Here is a 25500-nt window from a genome sequence, read left to right on the forward strand (position 1 = left end):
CAAGATACTTCTGGAATTAATAAATAAATTTGGTAAAATCTTAGGTTACAAAACCAATGTACCCAATTAAGTAGCATTCAATACGCCAACAACAGTCAAGCTGAGAATGAAATGAAAGACTCAGTAGCCTTCACAATAGCAACAAATAAAATAAAATCCCTAGGAGTATATTTAACTAAGGAAGTAAAAAACCTCTACAGGGAGAACTGTGAAACACTGAGGAAGGAAACAGCAGAGGAGGTAAACACGTGGAAAAAACATATCATGCTCAGGGATCATCAGAATAAACATTGTTAAAATGTCTATATTACCCAAAGTGATCTACACATTCAATGCTATCCTTATCAAGATACCAACATCATTTATGCAGACCTAGAAAAAATAATTCTTTGCTTTGTATGGAAGCAGAGAAGACTCTGTATAGTGAAAACAACCTTAGGCAAAAAAAAAAAAAAAAAAAAAAAAAAAAAAAACAACAACAAATTGGGAGGCATCAATTTACCAGACTTTAAGCTATACTACAAGGCAATAGTAACCAAAATAGCATGGTACTGGCACAAGAACACAGACCAATACCAATGGAGGAGAACAAAGAACCTAGATATAAAACGATCCTCATAGAGCCATCTGATCTTTGAAAAAGCAGACAAAAACATAAGCTGGGGAAAAGAATCTATTCCATAAACGGTGCTGGGAAAATTGGATATCCACAAGTAGAAGATTGAAACAGGATCTGTACCTCTCACCTCTCACAAAAATCACTTTACGATAGATAACACAGTTATGAAACCATAAGAATTCTAGAAGAAAACGTTGGAAAAACTATTCCAGATATCATCCTAGGCAATGAATTTATGAAGAAGGCCCCAAAAGCAATCACAGTATCAACAAAAATAAATAAATGGGACCTAATCAAATTAAAAAGCTTCTTCACAGCCAAAGAAAGTATCACTAGAGTGAATAGACAACCTACAGAATGGGAGAGAATATTTGCATGGTATACATACAAAAAAGGGCTGATAACTAGAATCTATATAAAACTTAGGAAAATCAGTAAGAAAAAATCAAAAAACCCCATCAAAAGTTGGGTAAAGGACACAAACATAAACTTTCCAAAGAAGGTAGACTAATTGCCATCAAACATATGAAGAAAATGCTCTACATCTCTAATCATCAAGGAAATGCAAATCAAAACCACAATAAAATATGACTTAACTCCAGTGAGAATGCCTTTTATCAACAAAATCCCCAAACAAATGTTGTCATGGATGTGGAGAGATAGACACACTCATACACTGCTGGTGGGATGGAAAACTAGTACAACTGCTATCCTCTATGGAAAGTAATATGGAGATACCTCAATGAATTAAAAGTATAACTACCATTTGAACCAGCAATCCCACTGCTGGGTATTTACTCAAAGTAAAAATAGACATTCTATAAAAAAGACATCTGCACTCCAATGTTTGTAGCAGCATAATTCACAATTGCAAAGATGTGGAAACAACCCAAGTGCCCATCAGTACACAAATGGATTAATAATATGTGGTGTACCACTCAGCCATTAAAAACAATGGTGAACTAATACCTCTTGTATTATCCTGGATAGACCTGGAGCCCATTCTTCTAAGTGAAGTATCAGAAGAATGGAAAAACAAACAGCACATACACTCACAATTAAATGGCTAGTAATTCATCAACACTTAAGTGCACATATGGAAGCAACATTCTTTGTGTGGGAGGCAGGTGGGAGTGGGGAGGAGGTTATGGATAAGTTCTTACCTAACGGGTGCAGTGTGCACTGTCTGGGGGATGGGCAGACTTGTAGCTCTAACTTGGGCACTGCAAAGACAATATATGTAACCTGAGCATTTGTACCCCCATAATACTCTGAAATTAAAAACAAAGAAAAACTGCTTATTCTGGCACTTGTTGATATAATAAGGAAGACTTTACTGAGAACTACCAAGATAGGTACTCCATTGGAAAAGAGGAGAGAGATGGAGCTAACCTCTACAACTCTGAACACAGCAGAGTAAGCTGGATATTTATTGCCAAGAAGGAGAGAGGTGACCTGAGTTGGTGAATGAAAAATTACTAAGAGAAATTATCAATGATAGGGAGATTCTTGCTAAACCTATTTAATAGAATTCTTGATGACATCTGGATGTCTGTAACTCTGGTCATACTGGGAAAGTTTTCCTCAAAAATTTCCTCAAATAGATTTTCTATGCTTTTAGCTCTTTCTTCTTTTCCCTCATCGGTATATATAATTCATAAGTTAGTTCACTTTGCATAATCTCATATCTCTCTGAGTGATACCTCCAGTTTTTTGTTATCTTCCCTGCCTCTTTAAATTACTGGGTTAGCTCAAGAGCCTTGTCTTCAAGCTCTGAGATTCTTTCTTCTCCTTGATTTAGTCTGTTGCTGGTGCTTTCTGCTGTGTTTTGAATTTCCATAAATGACTCTTTCATTTCTTTGTTCTATTATATCCTTTCTTATGTTGTCTAGCTCATTAGTGACTTTTTCATTATTTTCCTGAAATACATTTTTGGCTTCTTTTTGTTAGTTTTCAACTTTCTCTTTAGTTCCATTCATTTTATTTGCCATCAATATTCTAAATTCCATTTCTGTCAGTTAGATAATTTCCTTGTAGTTGGGATTGACTACTGTGGCTCCATTGTGATCCCTTGGGGATGTTGATCTGTTTTGATTTTTCATGTTGCCAGGGTTCCCTTGCTGGTTTCTTCTCATCTTAAACCTCTGTTCTTGACTCAGGGCTAATAGGTTTCCAGGCACCTGTTCTTTGCTAGGATCTCTCCTTCTTAATTAGAAGAAGCAGAGTTCCCTGAATGTTTTGGTGGGTTTTTTTTTTTTTCCCTACTCTGGAAAGTTGATGTGGCATGGGAGGGTTATGTGCACTAGAAGCCTGTAATGCAGCTGTTCTGATTTGATTTGTTCACCTGAAATTACCTCTGTTCAAGTCTGTGCTGAATGCTGTTTTTGCTGGGTCTTGGGCTGTTCACCAGATAGTTATAGGATGTTTGAGTTGGAAGCTGGGAAATACCCTCTTTACTGAAGCTGGTGTTGTGGGGATTGCTCTGCCCAGCATCTTCCTGCACAGGTGATAGTGGCAGCTTGGTGAAGCTATCTAGGTAGTGGTTATAAGTTCCCGTGTTGTGGGTGTTTGCTCAAGCCAGGTCCTAGTGTACTGATGCCTTGGAGTTGGGGGGTCCCTGGCAGGAAGTTGGACTTTGTAGCAGTTCCTGTGGCAGTGGTGGAGGATCTGTTGTGCAGTCTTGGGGCTCAGGTGCAGTGCTGGAATCTTGGGGTGGTATCCTGTGCTTGGTAGATGCTCTGGAGTCACAGATGCAGAGCCCCAGGCTGTGGCTTGAGAGCCGCAGAGCCAAGACAGGGGAGGAGCCAGAAGCAGGACTTCTGAGTAGGGCCTCAGAACCAGGAGCAGGGCTTTGGGGGAAATGGGGCTAATCTGACCTGGAGAGCAGGCTAAAGGTTGAGCAGGCAGCAGGCAGTTGGGACCTGAAAGGTGGAGTTGGGGCCAAGCAGGTAGCAGGCTGTTCCACAGGCTCAGGGACCAGATGCCAGGTCAAGTGGGAAGAGGTCAGTTTCAGCAGCCAGGGACTGCAGAGTTCTCCCCACACACCCCTAGGACTCACTGAAGCAGTCACCCAAAGCCTCTCAGGTTGGAGCCCGTGTGCTCAAATCCTGTCGTGCTATTGTGGAGGGACACTTGGCTTTCAGTCTCCAGGTAAGGCTTAGGGGAGGCTCCCACTGGTCCACTCCCTCCAGCCCAGTAGAGCAATATGAAGGCTATAGCCACAAATCTGAGTACTGTTCCAACCTGGTTCCATGTACCTGAGAGCTCAGGATTGCTTTAGCTTCTGCCCAATCCACACCACACCTGTTGTCTGGTACAATGACTACACAGACTCCAGGCAGGTCCCCTTCTGTGAAAGCAGAAAGAGCCCTCTTGCAACTCAGCCACAGGACCTGCAGAGTGAACACGGTGCCCCAGCTCTCTATCCCACTAATCTTCCCCATACATGCTTTGATATTATCAATATATTTCCCCATCACTTTCTCCCCCCACACTGAGAGTCCTGCGCTGCTTCTCTGTGGTTTTACAATGTTCTTTCTGAGAATAGTTGTCCATAGGTAGGCATCTGCTTCCTATTTACTCTTCTTTCCTTGGGAGCTGTGGATTCACAGGATGCTTCTAATCCACCATTTTTTCCCCTGCTGATGTCTCCTGATGGTGCCTTCAGGATAAATTCTTCCTGTGATGGCGGCCAGTCTCCGCACCTACTCCCACTGGTGGCCACAGGGGAAACTTTCATCAGGCAGAGAGGCTTGCAAGGTGCCTGTAGATGACTTCCTTCCCTGCAGTGTGGGTATGTCTGGATACCTGAAGCATAAACTGGCTGCAGCAGCGCTTGCTCAGGGCTGGGGCTGGGGCTAGGGCTTGGGCTCAGGCTCAGGTGGCCTCACATGGATTCGCTCTGGATTGCTGGGAGGCTCCACTGTGGATCACTGGGCGCTGCATTCGTCCCACAGGCCAGAGCCAACCAGATACCAGCAGCAGACTTTCTGCCAGGCTCCAAGCTTCCTGGGGGTTGATTTCTAGGGAGATCTTGCTCCTTCTTGTTCTACTTTTTCCTGTGGAATCTCTGGTAGGCTCTGGCACTTTTCCCTCAGAGTTACATGTGAGTTATTTTTTTCCCAACTAAAACTTATTCTTCTTTCTGAGACAGTTTGGTGATTGGTGTCTCTAGTGAGCCATATTGTCTCTCTCACCACTCCATCTCATTAGAACTACCTTGTTAATATTAAATCCTTTAAATTCTCATGCCTTGACAAACATTGTCTTATTTTTTAACTTATCAAATTGGACTAGCCCCCTTCTCTATTCTCAGAAATATGCCTTGCATTTTCTGAGAGATATATTATTTTATCAAAGACATATTGAGTAAGTAATATTTATTTGTTTCTAATATTTCTGATATTTGTGTAGGCTACACCTTACAGACAAATTTTGGTAAATCTGTTGCTTTTTATTTTATGATCCAATATACTTCAGGTCGTTTCTGAGATAAGGTGTTTTAGAAGAACATTTAGGGTTACTCTGGTCATCTTAAACCCAACAAATAAATTATTATTCAATTTTGGAAATTATTCCACTGATTCAAAGTTAAGGGAGATGATTTAAGAACCTTTCTGAGAGCAGTCATGAATTATCCTGAGATATTCACACTTTCTTGCTTGGCCTTGCCTATGACCAAGATTCCACATTTGCAAGAAAAGACTGACTAAATTTTGACATTTTATTCACTGTATTTTAATACACTGCAGGAAGATTTTAGAGCTTTTGCACAATAAAATGTATTTTAGACACAAGTGATAGTATATTCCTATATCATTTTTATTACCAAAACCATTAAAAGTAAAATTGCATCTAAACAAGTCAATACATATAAAGTTTGTCTATGGTTTTGTATTTATTCCTAAAGTGTTTCAATTTCAACCAATAGCATATTTTTCCTGAGATTTGAATCATCTCTCAATTTCACAGAGCAATAATTACATAATTTAAATATGCAGATATTTGAATTAGATATTTCATGATATTGTGTGAGACTTCACAAGTTGTAAAATGAAATTCACTATTAAACTACTTAAAATATTTTCTCAAATCAATTTAAGACACAGGCAATATATTATAGTACTCTTTCTGAAAATATGCTTTATACCCCAATGATAGCATATTAAGAAGTTTATTATAGTTTTGTGATAATGCATGCTATTTACTAAGATAAAAAATATATATGTTTTTCAAAGTCTAAATTGCCCTGATAATACTGTACCTCTAGGAGCAATATAAAGCAGGCAGTTTTCAGTACTCAAATATTTTGTTTATTCCCAGCTAATCTTGCCAATTATTTGTAATATTGTAAAGTTAATAAAATATAATTGAAATCTATTTTGTGTTTCTTAACTGAGTACATTTTGTATATCATATAATTTAGAAAATTTTATTCGATTCCATTAGTCATTTTCCAAAGAATATGAATACAACTAACATAAAACACGAATACTTAGCACTTACAACACCAGTGCATCACATTCACACCGTTCAAAATAATGATGGAATGGATATCATACATACACATTCACATACATGCATATGTGTGCCCACAATATTTTATAGTTAACATATGATTATCATGGGCTTCTTAATGTCTTTTTACATGCATTTTAAATGTTAGCTGCACATATTATCCAATATAAGAATAACTTCCTTGCATCTAAAAACAAATAAAATTTGTTTTTCACAAAAAATAAATCATTCTCTTCTAAATTAAGAGCAAATCATCAAAGTTTATTTATTATTTATATAGTTATATTAGTATAAATAGGTGTAAGTAGGTACAAATGTTGCCTTTATATGGCAGTGTGAGTATAAATGGGAATAGATAGGTATGCATGTTTTAAAATGTATGGTAATGCCTTATACAATAAAAAAGTAAAAAGCAATGACATATTTTTCTTATTAGGTAGTGGCACCAGAAATTATAAACATAAAATAAAACAGTCTTTGAAACAGCGATTTAGTATTTTATTTTTTATTTATTTTTAATTTTTTTTATTTCAGCATATTACAGGGGTACAAATGTTTAGGTTACGTGTATCGCCCTTGGCCTACCTGAGTCAGAGCTTCAAGAGTGTCCATCCCCCAGAGGGTGTGCACCGCACTTATTTTGTGTGTATATACCCATCCCCTCCGCCCCCCTCCCACCTGCGCGACATCCAATGAATGTTAGTACTATATGTGCACTTAAGTGTTGATCGGTTAATACCAATTTGATGGTGAGTACATGTGGTGCTTGTTTTTCCATTCTTGGGATACTTCACTTAGTAGAATGGGCTCCAGCTCTATCCAGAATATTACAAGAGGTGCTAGATCACCGTTGTTCTTTGTGGCTGAGTAGAACTCCATGGTATACATATTTATTTATTTATTTATTTTAGAGATAATGTCTCACTCTGTTGCCCAGGCTGGAGTGCACTGGCACAATCATAGCTCACTGTAGCCTTGAGCTCCCAGGCTCAAGTATGGCTCTTGCCTGAGCCTCCCAAGTAGATGGGACTGTGTCACCATGCTAGCTAATTTTTTAATTTTATGTAGAGACAAGGTCTTGCTATTTTGCCCAGCCTGGTCTTGATCTCCTGGGCTCAAGCAATTCTCCCAGCTCAGCCTCTCAAAGTGCTGGTGTTATAGATGTGTGCCACCACACCCAGCCATGACTTAGCATTTTAAATGAAGGGAAATGTTCTAGTCAAATTGACAAATAAAAATAATATGAGCACTATAATTTCCACATCAATTTGTGTTATAATCATTTTGACCCTATTTGATAAAGAAAATTATTTCATACATGTAATAATTTTGAATTGTGTAATCTAGATTTTCTTATACCTGTATCAAACGTAATGATGTGAAAGTAGGTTTCCAAGTAATATATATCATCTAGTATTTCTACATAACAGTTTAAATGTTTTGCTTTAGAAAAGTGGATTGTGGTGTATTTTTATTTGATTGCTTACTTGCAACCTTATAATCAAGCTCTGAAGAGTAAAAATAACTTTTTACAACGTAGTTACCACTTAACACTTCAAACATATTTTGTCAGGTATAAGGGGTAAAGAATTTTGTCCTACAATAATGCATGTGCTACAAAATAAGCAGTAATAACAAATGCATAAGTTTAACATACCTCTGATCTTGTAAAATGTATAAACAGAGATTCCGCTTATGTATGTAATGGCAGAAGTTGACCAAAAGTTACTATATGGCCTACCAAGGCAATCTACAAAATTCTCTTCTAAGGAGATCAACTAGTTCGTGTCAGTGCATGATACTAGGAGTCACAACTTTTGATATATTTAAATGATGGGACAAGATTAAGAACTATAAATCAGGTTCAATAAAAAGATACATAATTTACTTGTAGGAATTATTTGTTTCTTTTTTATACAGATACTAGCAAATCACTCAGAGGAGGCTTATTTCTTAATCATGTTCTGAAAATATGTATGTAGGAATTTGGGGAGTAAGAGGAGGTAGAGTTATTAAGTGAATACAGTAACAATTTAAATTGTATTTAGGTTGGACATACAACATTATCAATCATTTCAGTCATAACTCTACACAAGCATAATAGTAGACATCAGTTTTCTGAATAGTAAGCACATACTTTAGTCATGAATGTATGATAACATGTTATTCTATAAAGTCAACTGTGGCCTATGGTAAAAGAAGAAAATGTAAAAGAATCCAATTTCTAATTTTGTACATCACCTTATTTTCAATAATTTATAATATTTTTTCACCTCATAAAATAATTAGAAATTTAAAATAAACCCTAAAAACTGTTAAAATGTTTTGGTGGAAGCAGGGGTGGAAGTCTATAATTTAATTTATAACAAAAGAGAAATAAAATATAGCCCATGATATTAATTAGTTAGATTGATATAGATAAGATAGTTTATATAAACTAGCTATGAAATATTCGAACTATGCATTCATTTATTTACATGCATATATATCCTACTGTATTCTTGAAAAATTATTTCCCACATACATATGCCCAAATTTAAGTAACCTTAAATTTATATAGTATGCATGATTATTTACAAATAAAATAATGTAGCAAATTAAATAAAATGATGAAGTGACGAAAAATTGTATATCTTCCTTCTAACATTTTAAGCATTTTGGAATATTTTACTTATGTAAAATGTAAAAAAATACTTTTGCAGTAATATTAGTGTTTTACCATATGCTTGAAGACATTTTTATCAATACTTTCCCAGTTCTGAAGTAAGTAATTATTAGTATGTTAGCCTGGTAATCCAAACTTTTAAGGGTTAATCAAAATAAATATGAATCAAATACCAGGTAATTTTATAATAATATTTAAATATAGAAAATCTGCCTATCACAGTATCTAATATAATAGACTACATGTCAAAAACAAACTTTCGTGAATTTATATGCAATCACTGAAATCATACAACTATTTAGTCTAGTAGTTAGTAAATCTAATCCCTTCATGCCTATGCACTTGATATGGGGGAAGAACAATTAAATCAATTCCATCAGATGATGATATTAAAAAGTCTTGAAGAGCATTTCAATAATTTAAAATTAATTGAGGAGTGTACTGTATTATTTTAAGAGGATGAATTAATACTCTCTTGTCTCTTATATATCCTGTTCGTGAGTTGAGGGAAATATAAGAGGGTCCTAAAAACTTAATTTGAATTTTGGCTAAGGATTTTTATATCCCCACTCCATGAATCCCCAATAACTACATTAATTAACTTGGCACTAGGGTATTATCAGGCTGAGGTAATATGACATAATGAAGACATTTCATATTTATTGAATTTCTTGATAAATTGAATATAAATCATCATAGTAAGGAGCTTCTATATTATATAAAGAGAATGTAACTATTTCTCCCCAAAATAACTTGAAGATGAGTTAGTCAGATGGTCATTCATTAATTTCAGTGAAAATTTTATAACTGAATTTAAGAAAAAGCAGCCTCCCCACTTTAAACATAACAGGGTAGTTAATAGCATTGTAAATTTACTTCTCAGGACATGACAAGAATGCTTTTAGCATTTAAAAGTGAACCATTTTTCCAAAGAAAAGAGAAATCTATTTACCTAACTCCCCACATTGTGATGGAAATAATTTAGAAGTTATTCCTATCCTACAAAGTTGGTACAGATTGCACTGTATTTGAAATATGGAAAAGGATATATGCACTGTAAATACTATGATTTTGTCTGGAAAGGACATTCAAAGTCTTAAATGAAACACACGAATTACACCTAACAGCATTAAAAACTACCTTCCTTTGTGTGAACATGAATTTATTTTTTTATTTTTATTTTTTTTTTTTTGAGACAGAGTCTCACTCTGTTGCCCGGGCTAGAGTGAGTGCCGTGGCATCAGCCTAGCTCACAGCAACCTCAAACTCCTGGGCTTAAGCGATCCTACTGCCTCAGCCTCCCGAGTAGCTGGGACTACAGGCATGAGCCACCATGCCCGGCTAATTTTTTTGTATATATATATTTTAGTTGTCCATATAATTTCTTTCTATTTTTAGTAGAGACGGGGTCTCACTCTTGCTCAGGCTGGTCTCGAACTCCTGACCTCGAGCGATCCACCCGCCTCGGCCTCCCAGAGTGCTAGGATTACAGGCGTGAGCCACCACGCCCGGCCTGAACATGAATTTAAACTGTAGTTTTCTCTTTGGAATATGGAATGCTCAATTCTAACTAAGACAATCTGCATAAAAGGGACATATTTGTATTGTTGTGACTATTTCTGTTATTCTCTTCTTAAGCACATATTTATAATCATGGAAAGCCTACATAATTTTCTTTGTATTAGAATCCTATAAAACTGTACCTTATTCCCATATTACACTTTATTATTATTATTTGAAATTGACAAAATTTAAAGACAAAAATGGGCTTTTGTGAAATAGTTATGGTGGTGTCTATGTAATTGAATTTATTTAAAGGATCTTGCTGAAAATGTCTTTTTTATTTCTTTATAAGCATAACTAATATCACTATCATACCATAGATACTGCATGTGATTCACTACATGTTGAATGAATGCCTTTCTAGAGCTGAAAGATGAGTTTGTCAATTTTAGTTAACGCTATAGAGGGAGTAACACTGAATAATGACTTTTTGTATTGTTTTGCTTTATTATGGATTGTTCAATAAATGCCAGGTCAATTTCCTTCCTCCAACACCCATTCCCTTAAATAGAATGGTGTTTTTTTTTTCTTTTTTGTAAAGAATTGAAGACACATTAGAGATCATCTAGTCGTATTGCAGAATAGAAACCAAAGCAAAGTCATGTCAACTCCCCAAGTGTACAAAGCTAGTTAGTGATAGAGGCAGGTCTAGAACCTCATTCTCCTCACTCCCAATTCAATGTTTTTATAACTACTCTTTGCCCTTGTGGGGTAATAAACATAACATGCACTGTGCTATATTTTCCATCTAAAACCATTCACTTCACATTTGAAAGGTAGAATGATTTTTAGGATTCATAAGTGTTTCAGAATCGCATCACAGGTTGCATTCAAATCATTTCTGGAAAACAATGTGAATTCATTCTCTACTTTTCTGAACTTCTTGTTTAAAAATTGCATTTCACTTTTCCAATTTACTTTTCACTATTTGATTAGATTAAATGATAATTAAGATACTTTAAAAATAAAATAATAATATTTAAGCTGCTGAAAAATGCACTGCTATATTTTAGATGCAAATTCATAAAATGTAAGCAGTTTTGAAGTTGGTAATCAGCAATCTTACAGTCAAGCAGCTTATTGCCTCTTTTCCTTTTCTTTAGAATATAAGCCATAGTCAATTTTCAGTTGTATTTGCTAGTTCTCTGCTGCTCATGTCCACTGTGCAAGAGGTACCTACTAAGAACTGATCTCAACTCTCATGGGGGGTGGGGGAGGGGATGGGTGTATACCTACATGATGAGTGCAATGTGCACTGTCTGGGGAACAGACACCCTTGAAGCTCTGACTCAGGGGAATGGGGGGGTATGGGCAATATATATAACCTGAACTTTTGTACCCCCACAATAAGCTGAAATAAAAAAAAAAAACTCTCATAATATCGAGAAATATGGCAGACAAATTTCTCATTTATAATTTGAAATAAGATGTTTAATAGTCAGATGACTTAGTTTTTAAGATTTATTTCCTTTTTTTTAATAGTCCAGTTTCAGTTCCACTGATGTTTATTTGGGGAAACAATAGTTGATCAAACATGATTCCTCATCCCAAATATCTCATTAACTAGATACATTCACAACTAACTATAATCTCCTCAAAAGAAAATCATCCTTGATGCCATTATTTTTTTTAATAAACTTTTTTTTAATTCAGGAAATTGTGGGGGTACAAACATTTTTATTACATGTTATGACTGCCATATCCGAACCATGATTTGAGACATGCCCTTCCCCTCCTACAACACTCACCATGTCCATTAGTTGTGAGTTTACCCATCCCCAACCCCCTACCTCCAAAGAATATTACTAATGTGTGAGCACCTTAGTGTTGATCAGTCAGTGCCAGTTTGATGGCGACTAAGCAAGGGGTCCAAACTTACTAATCTCCTTAAGCTTTATTTCTAATACCCACCTGTACACCGTGACCAAAACCTAATTTGCATCAGAATGTGGAGGATGACATTTTAAGTCACATTTCAAAGTATTATTTACATATTAACTCTGAATTTTATCTACACATATATAGCCAAGTTTAGTTTGAAATCTAAACCTCATTATCTAAAAACAACAGAGTACATAAATGTAAGTTCATTGATGTACTATACTTCCTGCAAATCTTAAATTATTACCACTAGAGTTAAACTGCTGTTGAACATGTGAAAATACCACAACATATTGTAACATATTTGAACAAATACATAACTTCAATTGTTAATTACTCAAAAAGAATCAAAATACAATGGAGGGTATACAATGAAATAGATAATTAAAACTCAGAAGCTGAAAGAAGGGCTCTAATGATTGATCCAGATGGGAAGGGCTCAGTGAAAGAACTCTGGGAGTATAAAGAATTAAGCTGAAATCTTGCCCTCAAAGAGGATTACTAGTTCTCTACCAATTGACACAAACCAGATTCAAAATAGCAACATGTCACAGGAAGAATTTCAAACATGGATCATAAATAAGCTGAATACTATGCAAGAAAAAATGGATAACCAACACAAAGAAACCACAAAAAAAGATCCAGGACTTGGAAGAAAAATTCACTAAAGAAATCAAAATATTGAAGAAAAATCAAACTGAACTCCTGGAAATGAAGAATTTATTCAGGGAGCTACAAAACACAGTGGAAAGTCTCAAGAGCAGGGTAGATCAAACAGAAGAAAGAATCTCAGAGATCGAAGATAACACTTTCCAATTAAATAAGTCAGTCACAGAGATAGAGCAAGGAAACAAGAGAAAAGACCAGAGTCTACAAGAAATGTGGGATTATGTGAAGAAGCCTAACGTGAGAGTTATCGGCATTCCTGAGGGTGAAGAAGACAATAAGCAAGGATTGGATAAGCTATTGGAAGATATAATTGAGGAAAATTTCCCAGGCCTAGCCAAAACTCTAGATATACAGATTCAAGAAGCTCAAAGAACCCCTGGGAGATTCATACCAAATAAGAAAACACCACGTCATGCAGTTATCAGACTGACCAAAATATCCACTAAAGAGGCCCTTCTTTGAGCTGTAAGGAGAAAGAAACAAGTAACATACAAAGGAAAGTCCATCCGAATCACGCCAGATTTCTCAACTGAAATCTTACAAGCAAGAAGAGATTGGGGCCCCATTCTCACTTTTCTGAAACAGAATAATTCCCAGCCTAGAATCCTGTACCCAGCTAAGCTCAGTTTTATATATGAAGGTGAAATTAAGACATTCTCAGATAAACAAAAGCTCAGAGAATTCACCAAGACAAGACCAGCTCTCCAAGAAGTACTCAAAACAGGGTTACACACAGACCAGCACAAGAAAGACCCACGAATGTAAAACTACTCAAGAGATAAAGATAAAAACCCAGTTTTCACAATGGCTCAAGAGAGAAAACAGAACAATGAAATTCAACCCAACATGAGGAACAAAAATCTGTCTCACTTATCTGTTCTCTCATTAAATGTGAATGGATTGAATTCCCCACTCAAGAGACATAGATTGGCCCAATGGATAAAAAATACAAGCCAAGTATCTGCTGTCTTCAGGAAACTCATCTAACCTGCAAGGATGCATTTAGATTGAAAATAAAAGGGTGGAAATTGATATTTCAAGCAAATGGAAGCCAAAAGAAAGCTGGCGTGGTGGTTTTAATCTCCGATAACTTAGTTTTTAAATCAACAAAAGTAATGAAAGACAAAGATGGTTACTATATACTGGTCAAGGGTACAATTCAACAAGAAGACATAACTATACTTAATATATATGCACCCAACTTAGGTGCACCCAGATTCATAAAGCAAACCCTACTTGATCTGAACCAAACGATAGATAACAAGACTTTAATAGTCGGAGACTTTAACATGCCACTGACAATACAGGACAGATTTTCCAAACAAAAAAGAAACAAAGTAATAATGGACTTAAATAGAATGCTAGAACAAATGGGCCTGACTGACATCTACATGACATTCTACCCAAAAATCCACTGAATATACTTTCTTCTCATCAGCTCATGGGACATTCTCCAAGATTGACCATATCCTAGGACATAAAACATGTCTTAAAAATTAAAAAAAAAAAAAAAAGAAATTATACCATGCATCGTCTCAGATCACAGTGGAAGAAAAGTAATAATGAACCCTAACAGAAATTCTCATTCCTACTCAAAGTCATGGAAGCTAAACAACCTTCTCCTGAATGATTATTTTATAAATGAAGAATTTCAAAGAATAGTTAATGACATTAAATGAGATCATGGTATCATGTTAAGCTTTTAAAAAAAATAACACATGATATAGAACCAAACCAAAGAAAGTATATATTTTTATTTTTTTAAATGATTATAATAAATCATAGTATAATGCCAAAATTTTAACAGTAATTATGTCTAAGTGATTTTTATATTTAATGTTTTCTACAGATTTATTAATTTCTATAATTTTACCTATGAGCATGCATTAGTGCATGAACAAAATAAATCAAATTTTAGTACACATATGTGTGTGTTGAAGTGTGGCATAGTATTCAGCATGCAGTTGGCCCTCAATAAAAGATTAATAACTTTTATTAAGAACCAATAAAATGTCAAACAGTGTCTGGTACATTTCTTGCAATATTTTATTTAATTATTACAGCAACCCCTTAAAGTAGGTATTGTATTTTTCAATGTATTGGATGAGAAAACTAAAAGTGAAAAGGTTAAATAAATTTCTAAGGCCAAACAGCTAATTAAATGACAGAATCAGGACTTAAAACTCATTGCCTATGACTCAAAATCTTGTACTCTTTCCATTTTAGCTGATAGAATGCAAATTATCCTGGTTTGATCACTTTACATTATATGTATTGAAACATCACTATGTACACCATAAATATGTACAGCTATATATCATTTAAAAATAAAATAAATAAAAACATATATGTTGTATTAGTAATAGTATGCTTGGGTCCCTTTTCATTGATATTTCAGTGAGATGATTTTGTTTTATTTATTCTAAAGCATGGATGTTCTTTGTTCTCATTTTGCAGTCATAAAAAGAATTTCAGGGAAAAATTAAATGAATCAAGTTGGATTTAGAATAGATACACCACAGAAAAAAAGTCACTAAATGTGAGAAATCCATTTTTTTAAAGAACATTTTATAAAGGAACTCAAGGAATGTGAATTTAGATATCACAAATTTGAAAATGTTCATCATTTTACACGAAGTTTCTCCTTTTATATTTCATTTTAGAACTCATTTGCACACATCAAGAAACTAGGCTGAACAACAACATAAGCACTGGACAGAGACACTGAATTTCAGATAGAACAGTATTGATCCCAAACCATGATACTAAGTAAGCAGCAAATGAAAGTAAATGAAAACCCATTTCATGTTCACGATGAAATAAGATAATATATACAAAAGTCTTTATAAACTATAAATAACTTGTCTAAAATAAGGTAATGCAAAGTATTAAATTAAAACTAATTAGAAAGGTAAAGTCAAACATGTGAACACATATGTGTACATATTATACATATGTAATTTCTAAATTGCACATTACTGTGAGATTTAGTAATTATAGCTTTGTAACCCTCATAAAGTACTGAAAGCAGTATTTTGTACCTGTATAGTGTGCTTTGTGGGAATATATAATGAGTCTTTTCTTAGCATAGTATCTAAGTATATTGCGGTCAGATGCACCTGGTGTAAGCTTTAAAATATTGAATAGAACACTTTAAGCCTGATTTTAATAAATGACAATTGAATTTTGTTTTTTCACAAATTAATTAAATGTATTATACATTTCTTAAAATCTTCTGACCTTTTGGTTTATTTTTTAATTGTTTCATCTAACATAATTTTAATAACCCTAGTAATATTTACAATATTATCTAATAATGGATCAAGGAAGTCATTGAAAAAGGAGTGTACATTTTTTTATTTGATCTCACTAGCAAATATTTTCAATAGAATTTATGACATTTGATGTTGGCTCTGTCGTCTTTTAAGGTGACTACTTCCCGTAGCATTCTGGGAGATAAGGGGAAAATGGTTGAAAGTGAAACTTGACATTGCAGTATTGAATTTGCCTCATTCTCTGGTAGATACTAGTGTAAGTGAAATTAATTTGGAGATGCTCATCGTGTTATCACAAGTCTGACAATACTAGCAAGCATCATTTCAGACACTGATGATAAGATGCCAGAAGGCTAGATAAAATAATTTTAAAAACAAAACTGCAGGAAGGAACCAAGCTCTTTCCTTTTGGAGTATTTTATAGATGGCACTGCACAATTTAAACTTAACTGAGTAAGGAGGAGAAAACCAGATTGTCTCTTTTTTTCTTTCTTTTCTTTCTTTCTTTCTTTTTTTTTTTTTGACAGAGTCTCGCTCTGTTGCCCGGGCTAGAGTGCCGTGGTGCCATGGAGTCAGCCTAGCTCACAGCATCCTCAAACTCCCGAGCTCAAGCAATCCTTCTGCCTCAGCCTCCTGAGTAGCTGGGACTACAGGCATGTGCCACCATGCCCGGCTAATTTTTTTCTATATATATTTTTATTTGTCCAGATAATTTCTTTCTAATTTTAGTAGAGACAGGGTCTTGCTCTTGCTCAGGCTGGTCTCAAACTCCTGACCTTGAGCGATCCTCCCGCCTAGGCCTCCCGGAGTGCTGGGATTACAGGCATGAGCCACAGCGCCTGGCCCAGATTGTCTCCTTTTAACAAAGACTTTTGGTTTTTATCACCTTTTACATATACTGAAGCTATTGCCACTTTACACAACTACAATTAGTGTTAATGTAATTTCTGCACTGCCAAAATGACATTTTAAAAGATGCTTAAAATCTTGCAAATAGTTCACTATCTATACAATTATGGTGAAATAGAATATTTGTACAAGGTCCCATATAATTTTTCTCATTATTTGTAGATGGAAATGATAAAACCATACAGCAAAAGATGATCTATTTATTAATAATATTAAGAAAAAGGTGCTCGCTTCGGCAGCACATATACTAAAATTGGAACAATACAGAGAAGATTAGTTAGCATGGGCCCTGCACAAGGATGACACGCAAATTAATGAAACACTCCATATTTTTAATCTGCTGTCTTCAGGAAACTCACCTAACCTGCAAAGATGCATTTAGACTGAAAATAAAAGGATGGAAATCGATATTTCAAGCAAACGGTAGCCAAAAGAAAGCTGGTGTGGCGGTTTTAATTTCCAATAACTTAGTTTTTAAACCAACAAAAGTAATAAAAGATAAAGATGGTTACTATATACTGGTTAAAGGCACAATTCAACAAGAAGACATGACTATACTTAATATATATGCACCCAACTTAGGTGCACCCAGATTCATAAAGCAAACCCTACTTGATCTGAACCAAATGATAGATAACAATACTGTAATAGCTGGAGACTTTAACACCCCACTGACAGTACAGGACAGATCCTCCAAACACAAAATAAACAAAGACATAATGGACTTAAATAGAATGCTAGAACAAATGGGCCTGACTGACATCTACAGGACATTCTATCCAAAATCCACAGACTATACATTCTTCTCATCAGCTCACGAGACATTCTCTAAGATTCAACATATCCTAGGACATAAAGCATGACTTAAAAAATTAAAAAAAATAGAAATTATACCATGCATCTTCTCAGATCACAGCGGAATAAAAGTAATAATGAACCCAAAAAGAAACCCTCATTCCTACTCAAAGTCATGGAAGCTAAACAACCTTCTCCTGAACAATTATTCTATAAAGGAAGAAATCAAGATGGAAATCAAAAGTTTCTTTGAATTAAATGACAATGGAGATACAACTTATCAAAATCTATGGGACACAGCTAAAGCAGTCCTGAGAGGAAAATTCATATCCATAAATGCCTATATCAAAAAGACAGAAAACTTGCAAATAGACAACCTAATGAATAGACTCAAAGAGCTGGAGAAAGAAGAACAGAATGACCCCAAACCCAGCAGAAGACAAGAAATTACTAAGATGAAATCAGAATTAAATGAAAAGGACAACAAAGAAACCATAAGGTAAATTAATAAAACAAAAAGTTGGTTCTTTAAAAAGATAAACAAAATAGACACACCTCTGGGTAGACTAACAAAGAGCAGAAAAGAAAAATGTCTAATAACCTCCATTAGGAACATGAAAGGAGAAATCACAACCGATGCCACAGAGATACATGATATCATCTATGAATTCTACAAGAATCTTTATGCACACAAACTGGAGAATGTGGAGGAAATGGACAAATTTTTAGAAACACATAGCCTTCCCATGCTCAACCAGGAAGAAATAGAGTTCCTGAATAGACCAATATCAAGAACTCAAACCGAAACAGCAATAAAAAACCTTCCCAGAAAGAAAAGCCCTGGTCCAGATGGGTTCACACCCGAATTTTACCACACATAGAAAGGAGAACTGGTGCCCATCCTACATAAACTATTCTCCAATATCGAGAAGGATGGAATTCTCCCCAACACGTTCTACCAAGCCAACATAACATTGATACCAAAACCAGGAAAGGATGCAACAAAAATGGAGAACTACAGACCAATTTCTCTTATGAATATACATGCAAAAATTCTCAATAAAATACAATCAAATTGAATCCAAGTGCTTATCAAAAAAATAATCCATTACGACCAAGTGGGCTTCATCCCAGAGATGCAAGAATGGTTCAACATATGTAAATCTATAAATGTAATTCACCACATAAATAGAAGCAAAAATAAAAACCATATGATCCTCTCAATAGATGCAGAAAAAGCATTTGACAAAATTCAACACCGTTTTGTGATAAGAACGCTTAACAAAATAGGCATAGATGGAACCTACCTAAAAATGATACAAGCCATATATGACAAACCCACAGCCAACATCATACTGAATGGGGAAAAATTGAAAGCATTCCCACTTAGAACTGGAACCAGACAGGGCTGCCCACTGTCCCCATTACTTTTCAACATAGTATTGGAAGTCCTTGCGAGAGCTATCAGGCAAGAGAGCAGAATCAAGGGAGTCCAAATAGGGACAGAAGAGATCAAACTCTCACTTTTTGCTGATGATATGATGTTATATCTGGAAAACCCCCAGTATTCAACCAAGAGACTCCTGGAATTGATTAACGAATATAGCAAAGTCTCAGGTTACAAAATCAATATACACAAATCAGAGGCATTCATATATGCCAATAACAGGCAATCGGAGAACCAAATTAAAAACTCAATACTCTTCAAAATAGCAAAAAAGAAAATAAAATATCTAGGAATATATCTAACTAAAGAGGTAAAGGACCTCTATAAAGAAAACTATGAAACACTGAGGAAAGAAATAGCAGAACTTGCAAATAGGTGGAAAACTATACCATGCTTGTGGATCAGAAGAATCAACATTGTTAAAATGTCTATACTACCCAAAGTGATCTACAGATTCAATGCAATCCCTATTAAACTACCAACATCATTTTTCACAGACGTAAAGAAAATAATTATACACTTTGTATGGAATGAGAGAAGACTCCGTATAGCAAAAGCAATTTAAGCAATAAAAACAAAATGGGAGGTATTACTTTGCCAGACTTCAAACTATACTACAAGGCTGTGGTTCTTAAAACTGCCTGGTATTGGCACAAGTTCAGGGACACAGACCAGTGGAACACAACAGAAAATCCAAAGATAAAACCATCCTTATATAGACACCTAATCTTTGACAAAGCAGGCAAGAACATACTCTGGGGAAAAGAATCCCTATTCAATAAATGGTGCTGGCAGAATTGGTTAGCCACATGTAGAAGGCTGAAACAGGACCCACAGCTTTCACCTCTCATGAAAATCAAATCACGGTGGATAACAGACTTAAACCTTAGGTGTGAAACGATTAGAATTCTAGAAGAAAATGTAGGAAAGACTCTTACAGACATTGGCCTAGGCAAAGAATTTATGAGGAAGACCCCTAAGGTAATCACAGCAACAACAAAAATAAATAAATGGGACCTGATTAAATTAAAAAGCTTCTGCACAGCCAAAGAAACAGTCATGAGGATAAACAGACGACCTACAGAAGGGGAAAAAAATTTTCACATACTACACATCAGATAAAGGACTGATAACCAGAATCTATTTAGAACTTAGGAAAATCAGTAAGAAAAAATCAAGCAACCCTATCAAAAAGTGGGCAAATGACATGAATAGAAATTTTTCAAAAAAAGATATAAGAATGGCTAACAAACTTATGAAAAAATGCTCAACATCCCTAATCATCAGGGAAATGCAAATCAAAACCACAATGGGCTATCAATTAACTCCAATGAGAATGGCCTTTATCAAAAAGTCCCAAAACAACACATGTTGGTGTGGCTGTGAAGAGACAGGAACACTCATACACTGCTGGTGGGACTGCAAACTAGTGCAACCCCTGTGGAAAGCATTATGGAGATATCTTAAACAGATTCAAGTAGACCTACCATTTGATCCTGCAATCCCATTATTGGGCATATACCCAATGGAAAAAAGGTCATTCTATAACAAAGACACATGTACCCGAATGTTTATAGCAGCACAATTCACAATTGCAAAGATGTGGAAACAACCCAAATGCCCATCAATACATGAATGGATTAGTAAACTGTGGTATATGTATACCATGGAATATTACTCAGCTATCAGAAATAACAGAGATATGACATCTCTATTGTTCTCCTGGAGAGAGTTGGAACCCATTCTATTAAGTGAAGTATCCCAAGAATGGAAAAACAAGCATCACATGTACTCACCAGAAAATTGGTTTCCCTGATCATCACCTAAATTCACATCTGGGAATGATACCAATCGGATATCAGACTGAGGTGGGGGGTGGGGGGAGGGGATGGATGTATGCCTACATGATGAGTACATTGCGCACCGTCTGGGGAATGGTCACGCTTGAAGGTGCTGACTCAGGGAGGGGGGGTGGGAGGAGGGGATGGGTGTATACCTACATGATGAGTGCAATGCACACTGTCTGGGGAACGGACACGCCTGGAGCTTTGACGTGGGGGGACAGGTGGTACATGAGCAACGTATGTAACCTGAAATTCTGTATCCCCCATAATAAGATGAAATAAAAATAAAAAAAGGGAAAAAAAAGGAAAAAAAAAAGAAAAAGTTCATTAGAAGTAAAATGACCAATTATCTTTTTTCTCAAGGTAAGTGTGTATCTTCTAAAAACCTTGATAGGAAACAGCAACACTAAATATAAATCTTCACAATAGTACAAGGAAAGTAACTGGTAGCATTCACAATGTTAAGAGAGAAAGGAGGAAGGAAGGAGATAGAGAAGGCAGGACAGAGGAAGACAGGAAGAGAGGGAGAGAGATTTTCATTCACATTTCTTACCAAGATTACAACTTACTCTTTTTCTAGAAACCCTAGTAGAATCTACATTTACATAGCATTTTTCCAAATGACAAATAATGCCTTAAGCAACATTAAAAAAAAAAGATCTGCTGTTATTTCACCATGTTTTATTTTGCAATCAATTCCCTGTATCACTAATCTCTCACTTTTTATGTCATGTTCTAAACAGTTTGTTTATCCAGGAATCTTGATAGTTATGAGCCAATAGAGAAGTCAATCATTAATTGTCACAGCTCTTGCTAAATCACCACGATGCTACTCTAATTTACAGAAAAAGTTAACACTTCCTTAAAAGGGGATTTATGCAGAATTTATGGTGATAATAGTGTTTTCTAACAGTACTCTCCAGAAGCTACTTCATTTTTGCTAGTCTTCCCTAAAGGTGTAATAAATATGTTCACTCTGAGGAGGAAAATTGTTTCCTCCCACAGCAGTGAGTGATGTTAGTGCAACAAGGAGGACAATAAGACACTGTACTGAGGAGCATTGCAAAGACACAGTGAAGACAGCAGCAGATCAGCATTTTGAGCAACATGCTCCAGTAATATAACAAATGCTGACTAAATTAGATATGATTTGTGTCCCTCTGCAGCCACAGACCCAATATTAAGGGCAGTAGCTAAAGCCCACATTCAGATATTCTAATTTTTTAGATAAAAGGAATATACTTGTGCAAATGGAGAGCAGAGAAAATAGTTGTGTGGTTTGAAATACACAAGGAAATGCACAATTTCATCAGACACCTACACATTTTATTAATACATAGTTCCTAATACATAGTTCCTACCATGAACATAAACTTGGCTTCCTTTCTCCACTTAAATGGATTATTACTACAGAGCAACTTAATTTAGACTTAAGTAACATCTGTAATGTGTAAGAGAGGAAAATGGGGAATTGGTGTTACCTTATTTTTTTCCATATGTAACATGTAACTATTATTTTTCAAATGTTCATCATCCACTTTCAAAATAAGAATTGATAAGAAAAAACACAAGTAATATCATTCAAAATTTTCATTGAAAAAAATACTTCTCACATGTACAGGGGGATGAGAATTCTAATATTCCTCCTACATGTGTATTGATGGAAAATAACATTATTTGTTATTTTAAAGCAATGCAGTCTTCTCTGATAGTACATGGTTTTCTGATTTTAACTTCATTCCAGCCAGACTCAGATAGCTGTTTATTATTTGTCCAATAATTCTTCTTTCAAGTTCTATTCTTTGTTCTACAACTAAATAAGCGTGTGATCCTGCATCCACTCTAGGACTCAGTTTTCTCATCTATAAAGAATTTGAACTCTATGATCCTTAAGTCTCTTTCAGATATAAAACTCAATTATTTTCCTTAAGAAAGGAGAAAGGCGCTCAATTACGTATGGATCTGCCTACAGCATAATAACTTAAATTGAATATTCAGAAGGTCGTCATCTGTTGCATACTTTTAAAATAAAAGGAGCAGATACACATCAATAGTGCCTGAAGGCCAATGATAATACTTCCTCTACTCTCTATCATATAATTTAGGAGAAAATTATATCAGAGAAAATGCTACCTTTAAACCAAAGGTATTAAGTGTGAACATAATTTCATATTCTTAACCTAAAATGTTGGATCTAATCACATCTCTAAACTCATCCTACCAATGTTTCTATGAGATTCTGATGCAAGACCGTTATTTAAATTTATATTCATAAACAGTGAACCATAAGGATAGCAGTGGATTAATTATCAATTCAAGAATTTAACCCTTAAAGTCAGTGATAGATACTAAAATCACAGTTTTACAAATCTCCTTATCTGATAGACTGCATATCTCTGATGTGGTAAGTTGTTACTGGTCTTTGGAACCGATAAAGGCTCTAAATTATAAAATCCCTCTGGTAAAAATTGAATATGCACTAAAGTAAATCCTTCTAGGCCCCCCTAGTGGTCATACCAATAACAAAACTCTGATGCTAATCAAGACTTTTCTCTCCACTTTATGATCTCATAGAGAGTACCAAAATTTTCATTTTTATAAATTTTCCTTGCTTTTCAAAAGTGCTTCCATTATTAATGCATACCAGAAAATTTCCTTCATGAAAGGCATTTCTAGAACTTGATGTTCGGAAAAGCCTTAAAGAAATTAGGACCTTTAATTAAGATGAGTCTAAGAAAATCTATTTTCATTTTAGTTGAATGTATAAAATAATATGATAGGGTTAAATGTTAGGATGTCTCCAGATTTAAGAAGCACTTTTATTGAAAGGTGAAATTGTGTGCTTAGGAATCCTGATGTCTTATGATGAATAATCCTGTTCAGGATCATTAATAACAGAATTGGTTGAAACATTTCATTTTTCTTCTATACTATGAAGTATCTAGAAAAAATAGCTCTCAAGAAACTAAAATGATATTTTATTTATTGTATTTTTTAAAAAGATCATGTATTCTTTTTATTAGAACTGGATTGAACTTTGTAGATTTCTCCCACTAGTTAGATTTTTCATAGTACACTAGTCACCAGAAAAGAAATGACAATCTTTTTTAATGGTAAAAGATTTCATTTGTTGAAGTTATTTTGCCTACTTTCACAGAAAATAATGTTTTGTTCTTTCATATAAAAGGATAATGTTATGTATCTCATATATTAGTTGAATACAAATCATTTTCTTCTTCTAGATTATTTTTTAAGAAACATATACTGATAATGTAGTACAGACATTGGCCTAGGCAAAGAATTTATGAAGAAGACCCCTAAGGCAAGGCAATCACAGCAACAACAAAAATAAATGAATGGGACCTGATTAAATTAAAAAGCTTCTGTACAGCCAAAGAAACAGTCACGAGGATAAACAGACAACCTACAGAAGGGGAAAAAGTTTTCACATACTACACATCAGATAAAGGACTGATAACCAGAATCTATTTAGAACTCAGGAAAATCAGTAAGAAAAAATCAAACAGCCCTATCAAAAAGTGGGCAAATGACATGAATAGAAATTTTTCAAAAGAAGATATAGCCGTTCTTTCAAAAGAAGAATGGCTAACAAACATATGCAAAGATGATCAACATTTCTAATCATCAGGGAAATGCAAATCAGAACCACAATGAGATATCACTTAACTCCAGTGAGAATGGCCTTTATCAAAAAGTCCCAAAACAACACATGTTGGTGTGGATGCGGAGAGACAGGAACACTCATACACTGCTGGTGGGACTGCAAACTAGTGCAACCCCTGTATCATTTTAGATATAAATTAAATTAGATGCTAGAATAAGATATTAGTTAATTATAAATTGAGGCAAAGATAGGAATATGAGCCTGTGGTACAATAGAATAACAGTAAGGATACACATTTGAGAATACTACATTAATTTAAATACAATGACATTAAGTTCACAAAAATATCTTCTCAATTCTTTTCTACCATAAAACTGTTTTGCATGGAACTGACAAAGGATTTTAATAGACTCAATTACTTTCTCAAGGGTTTTGCATTGACTGGGGGAATAAGATACTTTCCAGAGTTTATCTTTTCAACTTTATATTCAGTTACCATAAAGTAGTTTGTTTTATAGGGTTTGATATGTTTTTTTCTCTAGTGAGTTTTTGTTCCTCATAATCCTTATGTTAATGTTAATTCTCCCAGAAAAGTTTCATCTCCATAGATCTCACTGGTAGTAAAGTTAAAGCAGCTGTGTCACATTTTTAAAAATATAGAAAAATAGAATATGATGGTTTAGTAGTTTCA

The 25500-nt window shown here is 34.9% G+C and overlaps 1 protein-coding gene and 1 non-coding gene across 3 annotated transcripts in view; one reads left to right on the top strand and one right to left on the bottom strand.

Moving 5' to 3' along the window:
• The window catches only part of PCDH11X (protocadherin 11 X-linked), a 765380-nt gene that overhangs the window by 16215 nt on the left and 723665 nt on the right, over positions 1-25500 (bottom strand). The window lies entirely within an intron of this gene.
• On the top strand, positions 17322-17432 carry LOC138379240 (U6 spliceosomal RNA). Its single transcript, XR_011232023.1, has one exon. It is a non-coding gene; the product is annotated as a U6 spliceosomal RNA (small nuclear RNA).

Source organism: Eulemur rufifrons, chromosome 30 (genome assembly GCF_041146395.1).
Source record: "Eulemur rufifrons isolate Redbay chromosome 30, OSU_ERuf_1, whole genome shotgun sequence".
In the NCBI taxonomy this organism is placed as follows: domain Eukaryota; kingdom Metazoa; phylum Chordata; class Mammalia; order Primates; family Lemuridae; genus Eulemur; species Eulemur rufifrons.